Here is an 8,673-nt window from a genome sequence, read left to right as displayed (position 1 = left end):
GTTCCAGCAGGCTGGTGAGTTTGGTCACTAACATCCAGCTGCCAAATGCAAAACTCCCTCTTCCTTGTGGCAGGTGGCAACAAGGAGACTCACAGTCCTCAGCACCCTGAGAAGGGTCACAATGTGTCTCTATGTTGATCCACCTGTCAAATTCACACAGGGAAAGCTCCCGATAGCACAAAACTCTGCCCTATGAAATCATGGAACATGTGCTCTTCGCTCTGTGAAAGCATGTAAAAAATCCAAACGCTGGAGGACAGGATTTGGGTCCAGAGTGACCTAGACAAACTGGAGGTTTGGGCCAAAAGAAATCTGAGGAGGTTCAACAAGGAGAAGTGCAGAGTCCTGCACTTAGGACGGAAGAATCCCAGGCACTGCCACAGACTGGGGACTGACTGAGTGAGGGGAGATTTGATAGCAGCCTTCAACTACCTGAAAGAGCAGCATTGTGGCTTTCTCCTAGCCACTTTTGCTGGGCTGGGCAGGCGTCCTGGAGGGCTTTCTAGAAGAGAATTGGGAACTGAGTTAGAAAAACCAATGTGAAAACCAGAACCTCAGGTTTAGACTCATTTATTTATAATATTAAATCTTCAATTCTAGTGTCACAATCAATACAATTGCTTCAGCCTGATAGTTGCCCAAAGGGAAACTTAACGTCTCTCCAAGGGGAGTGGGGAGAAAGCACTTTTCAGAGTCCAAGAGAGACAAGGCGGGTGAGGGTAAGAGCTTGCAGAGGACCAACCTCTGTTGGTGAAAGAGACAAGCTGTGGAGATAACCCCACACCCTTCTTCAGTTCTGTGTAGCCTGGAAGGTCGTCTCTTCCATAACCAGCAGTTAGAACATAAGAACAGCCACACTGAGTTAGACCAGTTCATCTAGCCCACTCTCCCGAAAGTGGCCAATGGCCGGCGCCCCAGAGGACCCCTGGGACCAACATGGATACACCACCACCACAAACAAGGTTAAAAGTCAATGCACAGGGGAGAAGGATCTTGTGTTTCATTCCTTATGTGCTAGTCCCATCATGTGGCCATTTCCTTTTCTTCCTTTCTGTTAAAAGCTTTGGTGTTTTGCACAGAAACATTATTTCCCCAGGAGAGACCCAGGAGTGGGAGCTGCATTCCTGCACCAAACAGTCACTAGGAGGGGGCAGACAAAGGCCTTTAGGACGAGGCGTCCGTCACTGTCAAAAGATCATCTCCCTCCTGCAGGTCACTGGCAGCCTGAATTTGTCCCTTATCCTCCCAAAGTCTGGGGGCTGGAATCAGCACTACCCAGCCCCTCCGTATGTAGCAGGAACAAACACAAACCTGGTCTTTAAAACAAGCTGTCCCCTTCCTTCTCAGGGAAGATTTTTCTATGATTGAAGTTGAGTTTCAGTTCCCCTCTCCTAGGGGCGGGGCAGGTGTGGGGCCAGCTCCCAGTGAGATCTGTTTTCACCATTGCCCCCTTTCAGTCACTCTGGGATCCTAACTCTGCTCCCAGCTGTCAGGCAGCTTCCAGCCCATCCACCCTGCTCACTAACTCTGTGGTCATGTGTCACCCCCTTTGCCAGCGCACAGAGCCTGCAGGAAAGCTACTCCTGCCAGATGCATTGGTGGTATAGTGGTGTGCGTAGGTGTCTTCCAAGCAATTCATCTGGGTTTGATTCCCAGCCAATGCAATAATGGCTTTTCTCTTCTGTTGTTTCCTCATCTGGAAGTGGTTTAATTTCAGTCACATTGTATTACAATCACATTATCAATAGAATGAGACAATAAATGTGTCAAAGTCCATCAGGTCATACAGGATGGAGGCACACAAGGGGCTGGAATGTGTCATCTGAGAAAGACAGAACACTTGGAAACCTGCATCTCCCATCCCCGGGCCTTGCATGTTATGATTCCAGCTGCGTGAGCTGTTTGTAGGATGTTTCGGCATGGTGGGGAAATGAAATTTTGAGTCAGTTTTTGCTCCTTGCTGTTATAATTATAATGACATGAACAACAGGGAGGCAAAATAAACATAAACCCCAAATTGCAATACAGGTGGGGAAAGAGACGATCACGGTTAAGCCAAACACTTCAAAATAAAAATTAATACTAAAAAAGGGGAGAGGGAAGAGATCAGTTATGTGGAGATCCCCTTGATATTTCAATGCACATTGTTAGACTCAAAGTTCAGACTTGACACTGGAAAACTACCTGTCTCTCTGAACACCTGTGATGAGCAAGATGGAGTTGGGACACCTGTTCTGCTTCAATCATTTATTGTCTCTCTGTTCTCTCCTTCTTCTTCCCCCAATTCCTCATCTCCAATGTCTCTGCCTTTCTCCTCTTGCTCCCTCCCCACTGCCCTTTCCCAGGAATTCACACTCTACAGCATTTAGGACAAGCCAGAGCTCCCATGTTCTGCACATGAGCCTGTGTCAGAGGACGTGTGGCCCCGGTCAGAACCAGTCACCAGATCAATATGACCCTTTATGGGCGACTTCTCTGCCTGCTCTGCAATTTACATCCCCCCCCCCCCCCCCCCGCCCGCAAACAGGGTGGGGTACAGCTCTGACTGAGAGGCCTAACAGGAGAAATTTCAGCCCAAAGACAAATTTGTGTGAAATGTTGAGAAATGAAGAGCCCCCCAAATCCCCAGAACTCTAGTGTCACCCCCATGGCACCAGCACAGGGAACCCAGTGAGATGCGGTTACAGAATACAAGGGGGGAGGCAGCAGGGAGAGAGGTGACAGGGAATCTCTCTTTTTCTTTCTCTCGTCACTTTCTGTTCTTCTCTTTCCTTCCAGGAACTGCAGTCACAGCAGGGAGGGGTTTGTCTCCGTGTCTGTCACGGAGGTGGTGGAAGTGACGGATTCTGTGACTTCCTGCAACCTCCGTGACTTCTGCAGTGGCCACAGTGGCTGACTCCAGGGCCACTCAATCAACTGGCTCCAGGGACCGCCCAAGCAGCGGCCAATGCGGCTGGCCTGGGGACCACTTGACCAGTGGTCCCGGGGACAGCAGGAGCAGCCACAGCCTGGTGGCCTCTGGCAGCACTTCTGGGGTGGCCAGAGCAGCAGCTGGCCCCCTGGGGCTCCCCCCTGCCCTAGCAGCAGCTGGAGTGGCAGCGACTGTCAGGGCTTCTCCCCTAGTAGCTGGTGCTCATTATTCATCAAATAAATCAAAACACTTCCCCCTGCAAATGGATTTAGCCTGGGTCCCTCAGAGTCAGCAGCTGTTACGCCCCCACTGAGCTCTCTGGTCAGTTGTCCTAGTGCTGGGAGCCTCCGATGTAGATCCTAAAATAGCATTTTTGCACCAGGGGCAGCTGAAATTTTGGACCAGACATTGTAGCTCCACTGTTATTTTACTGAATTCCTTCAAAACAGCAAGTGTAGAAAGTGTCCTAAGTGCCAGGCTCTCTGCCATGGAAACAGCTGCCCCTGCTCTGCAGGAGTCTGTGCGTTCCACCCAGCAACGTACACACCTGCTCCGCACTGAAGGGGGGTCAGACAGTGACGGTAACGCAAATCTTCAGACTATTAACCCAGGTCCCTTTCTTTAACCCAGGACATGCCAGTCACCTGTTAGCCATGGTGTTATCTTCACCTTCAAATACCTCTCAGGACATTGAACAGAGGAAGTGAACCCCCCTCCCCCAAATGGCTCCCTGTTGAGGCGTTGTACCGAACCTGCCCCTGGAGACTGTCTGGTTTTATACTCTTAGAGCTTTTTCTCTTCAAACCCCTTATCCCAATCTCTGGGCCAACCTCCGCATTTCAGAGTTTAGAATTTACTCTCATCACCCTCCTATGGCACTTTCCATGTGAATTGGGCAAAGGAAGTGGGGGAAGCTCCGTGGCTAATGAAAACCAACGCTCTGTGTGAGGCCTGAACTCACACCCACAGCTGTATTTCCCCCTGCATGAGCCACTATAGGTGCTTCTTAGGCCTGGTCTACACTAGGACTTTAATTCGAATTTAGCAGCGTTAATTCGAACTAACCGCTCAACCGTCCACACCAGGAAGCCATTTAATTCGAACTAGAGGGCTCTTTAGTTCGAATTTGGTACTCCACCCCGGCAGGTGGAGTAACGCTAAATTCGACATGGCTAGTTCGAATTAGGCTAGGTGTGGATGGAAATCGAACTTAGTAGCTCCGGGAGCTATCCCACACTGCACCACTCTGTTGACGCTCTGGACAGCAGCCCGAGCTTGGATTCTCTGCCCAGCCACACAGGAAATGACCCGCGAAAATTTGAATTCATTTTCCTGTCTGGGCGGTTTGAATCTGACGTTCTGGTTGCACATCGGGGCGAGCTCCGCAGCACCGGCAGCAATGCAGAGCTCTCCAGCAGAGGAGTTCATGTAATATCTGAATAGAAAGAGGGACCCGGCATAGACTGACCAGGAACTCTTCGATCTGATCGGTGTGGGGGGCGAGTAGTCTGTGCTTTCGGAGCTGCGCTCCAACGAACGGAATGCAAAGACCTACGAGAAGGTCTCCAAAGCCATGATACAGACAGAGGATACAGCCGTCATGCAACGCAGCGCCGCGTGAAAATCAAGGACCCCAGACAAGGCTACCAAAAAATCAAAGCGGCCAACGAACGCTACGGAGCCTGCCACCACTGCCCCACCAGTGACCGTGGACTCTGACGATGGGACAGTGTCGACGGACAGTTCCTCGACGATGTTCACGGACGGGGAAGATGAGGAAGGGTTTGTGGAGGATGAGGCAGGCGATAGCGCTTACAACGCTGGTTTCCCCGACAGCCAGGATCTATTCATCACCGTCACGGAGATCCCCTACCAACCCTCCCCGGCCAGGAACCCGGATCCTGAATCAGGGGTAGGAGCAGTCGGTAAGTGCTTTAACCATGTTAACTTTTATTCTTAATATAACAGGAATCTGAAGTGTGTGAAAAGGAGGTCTCTGTATATATGGTGATAGAACAGAAATCCTCCTGGGAGAACTCCACGAAGCTCTCCTGCCGTTAATCGATAAGCCTCCGCAGGAGGTTCCTGGGGAGAGCTGCCTTATTGGGTGCTCCGTGATAGCACACTTTTCCGCGCGAGGCTTTCATGTGGTATTCAGGGAGCACTGCCTCCCAGAGCACGGCTGCATAGGTCCGTGGTTCGTGCTAGATTTTACGCCGCATGCGCTCTCTATCTCCTTCAGTGCCCGTCTTCACGGTGATCTCGCTCGGAGACTCCTGCATCTAAGTAGGGGAAGAAATGTTACGTTACGCCTGGTCCAAAGTATTTTTAATAAATAAACGGACAGACGGCATAGCACAGACTCAGCACGCAGCTGCGTGACGAGCGTAACGGAAAGCCAAAGAATCAAATGGACGCTCATGGAGGGAGGGGGGAACGAGGACGCAAGGTATCCCACAGTTCCTGCTGTCTCCGAAAAGCATTTGCATTCTTGGCTGATCTCCAAATGCTTCTAGGGTCAAACACAGTGTCCGCGGTGGGTCGGGGCATAGCTCGGCAATTTACGCACCCCCCCGACCCCCAGAAGTTAAAGGGAAAACAATCCTCTGTTGACTCTTTTACATGTCACCGTATCTGTACTGAATGCTGCAGATAGACGCGATGGTGCAGCACTCAACACCAACATCCTTGCTCCCCCCACGCTATGGATGGCTGATGATGAGGATGCATTTCCATCTTTTTGTACCATCAGCCTATTGGCACATGGGGCAGTGCAAAAGGGCTGGTAACCATGACAACCATACCAACTTGCTTGGGACCGGTCGGTCAAGGCCGCCTGTTGCTAATTTTTCATGGTAGATGGTGCAGTATGGCTGGTAACCGTCCTCATCAGGGGGCAACAGGGGGCTGATGGAGCTCAGCCCCCACCCTTCATTGTAAAGAAAAGATTCAATTGCCCCTGGACTAGCAGAGGGATGAGTGGCTCCCTCCTCCACACCCCTTAATGTCATCTCTGGACTATCATTGCAGCTGGAGGCTTCCTTCCACTCATTTCTCACAAACGACTACCTGTGTCTTATTCATGCATTCTATATTACTTCATCACACAAGTGGGGGGACAATGGTATTGGAACCCAGGAAGGCTGGGGGAAGAACGGAATGAACAGCTGGGGTTGTTTCAGGAGCACACCCTGTGAATAGCGTTCAGCTCAAAATTTATGCAGGATTGGACAGAGAGCAGCTGTGGTCTCTGGTTGTATGATACAGTGGTTCTCTAGTACACTTGCCCATAATCTAGGCAGGACTGATTCTATTTTTAGATACCCAGAAAGGAGGGATTGACTCGGGGAGTCATTCCCAAATTTTGCTTTTGCGCCCCTGGCTGATTGACCAGGGGCACTTATGACAGCACCAAATGGCGCAGTGCAAAAGGACAGGTAACCATGACCATCTTATTACCGTCTTCTTACCAGTTCATGGTATGGTAGATGGTGCAGTATGCCTGGTAACCATCGCTGCTGTCATGCAAAAGCATAAGCATGCTGCTGTGTAGCGCTGCTGGTCCGCCTCTGTCAGCGGCATCCAGTACACATACGGTGACATACACAAAAGGCAAAATAGGGTCCATTGTTGCCACGCTATGGCGTGTGCCAGGGCATTTCATGGAAAACGTGCTCGAAATGATTGTCTGCCGTTGCTTTCCCAGAGGAAGGAATGACTGGCGACATTTACCCAGAATCCACCGCGCAAATGATTTGTGCAACAGCAGGCACAGGGGTCTCAACAAAAAATTCACAGAGACAGCCTAGACTCAGTTAATTGTTTGCAAAAAAGTATCATTGCAAGGAATTAACTAACTGTTTCCCATCTCACAGCTTCCACTGTCTCCAGACCTTCCACAGCATCCACCTCGCAGAGGCTGGCGAAGATTAGGCGGCGAAAGAAAAAGACAAGGGACACGATTTTCGATGAATGTGTGGGCTGCTACCTAGCCGAGGCGGACCAGCAGAGGCAGTGGAGGGAGAAAGTCTCTCTGTACCAGCGCTCACACAGCGAATGGGAGGAGAGGTGGCGTGAGGAACACAAGCAGGCGAGTCAAGCAATGCTTGTACTACTGAGGGAGCAAACGGACACGCTCCGGCGACTTGTGTATGTTCTGCAGGACCGCTGCAGGACAGAGCCCCCGGCAGTATCTCTGCAACCGCCCTCCCCCGCCACAAAGTCACATACCCCCCTCACCCCAAATAACCAGGAGGATGCCCGCCCTGGGCCGTGAATACTGTCACTGCACCCCAGCAGAGTGCTCAAGTAACCAAAAGCTCTCATACCCTACGTTTGCATAAGTCCTTCCCTTCCGGACTCAAACAAGTCCCAATCCCAGTCCCATCCCATAACTGTGTACTTAAGTAATAAAAATACTTTGCTGTTAAGTACTGTTTCAGTCATGTTTCTTCACTGAAGACTGTGTTTGAATGGGGTGCGTGGGGAAGTGCGTTGCTAATTGCATAGGACAGGCACCTTTCGCAGGGTACAGACACGGGTGCCGGATCAGCAGCGGGTAACACACACAGTGCAGTCAGCAGGCACCGTGGTCGGTATGGGAGGTGGTTTCCAGGTTCTGTGTGGGCGGTGGGGATGTGACTTTTTAGCAGGGGAGGGCGGGTACAGATCTTATACAGCGGTCCTTGTCGTGGACCGCTGAGTCACGCAGCAGAGGAATCTGTATCCGTCCTCCTCTGCCACAAGGCCACAGAGCCCCCCGCACACAGAATCCCAAAAAGGAGGGATGGCAGGCTCCGTTGAAACAAGCAGTCCGGCAATGCGGACCGCTGTAGGAGCAGGAGCCTGTCATTCCTTGAGTTTAGAGGCGGTCTTTACATCAGCGCACACCCTACCCACCGCAGTCTGCGTTCCAGTTTCGACCCTTTAACGAAAAGTCATGAATAAAGAAACCTCTCCTCAGTAACAGTGTGACATGTATTTTATTTTTACACGTGTCTTGGAAGTGGAGGAAACGGGGAGAACGGGGTATTTAACCGAAGAGGAGAGTCAACAGTAACTGGGTAAAGAAACAGGGGCAGGTTCAGCTTCTCTGTAAAGAAACTGAACAGTCACAGGTCACGCTGCTCGCTGGTATTTAAAGAGTTCCTTGTCGCTGTCCCAGGCGCCTGTATAGGGCTTCATGAGCAAGTGCATTAGCGGGCAGGCTGGGTCACCGAGGATCACTATAGGCAAATGCACATCCACAACAGTTATTTCGTGGTACGGGAAGAAACTACCTTCCAGCAGGCGTCTGAGCAGCCCACAGTTCCTGAGAACACACGCATCAGGAACCTTGCCCGGCCATACGACATTCATGTTGGTAAAAAGGCCCCTATGGTCCCCCAGTGCTTGCAGAACCATTGAAAAGTAGCCCAATTTCTCAGCAGCTGAATGTGGAAGAGGTGGACGATAAAGTGCGAGGAGGAGAAAACGGCGAGGATCGCAGCGGGCTCCATGCTTGCAGTGCTGTGGCGTACGCGCTGTAACTGACAAGAGAAGGGCGTGAACAGATTTCCCGCCGGAGCTTTCAGGGAGAGAGGGCGTGATTGACGGTTCAATGACAACAGTTACCCAAAAGCACCCTCGACACATTTTTCCCCCAGGAGGCATTGGGAGCTCTACCCAGCATTCCAATGGGCAGCGGGGACTGCGGGAACTGTGGGATAGCTTCCCACAGTGCACCGCTTCGAAAGTCGACGCCGGCCCCGTTAATGTGGACT

This window comes from Mauremys mutica, unplaced genomic scaffold (genome assembly GCF_020497125.1).
Source record: "Mauremys mutica isolate MM-2020 ecotype Southern unplaced genomic scaffold, ASM2049712v1 Super-Scaffold_100033, whole genome shotgun sequence".
In the NCBI taxonomy this organism is placed as follows: Eukaryota; Metazoa; Chordata; order Testudines; family Geoemydidae; genus Mauremys; species Mauremys mutica.
The sequence above is the reverse complement of the archived record's forward strand: the minus strand, read 5'-3'. Positions refer to the sequence as shown.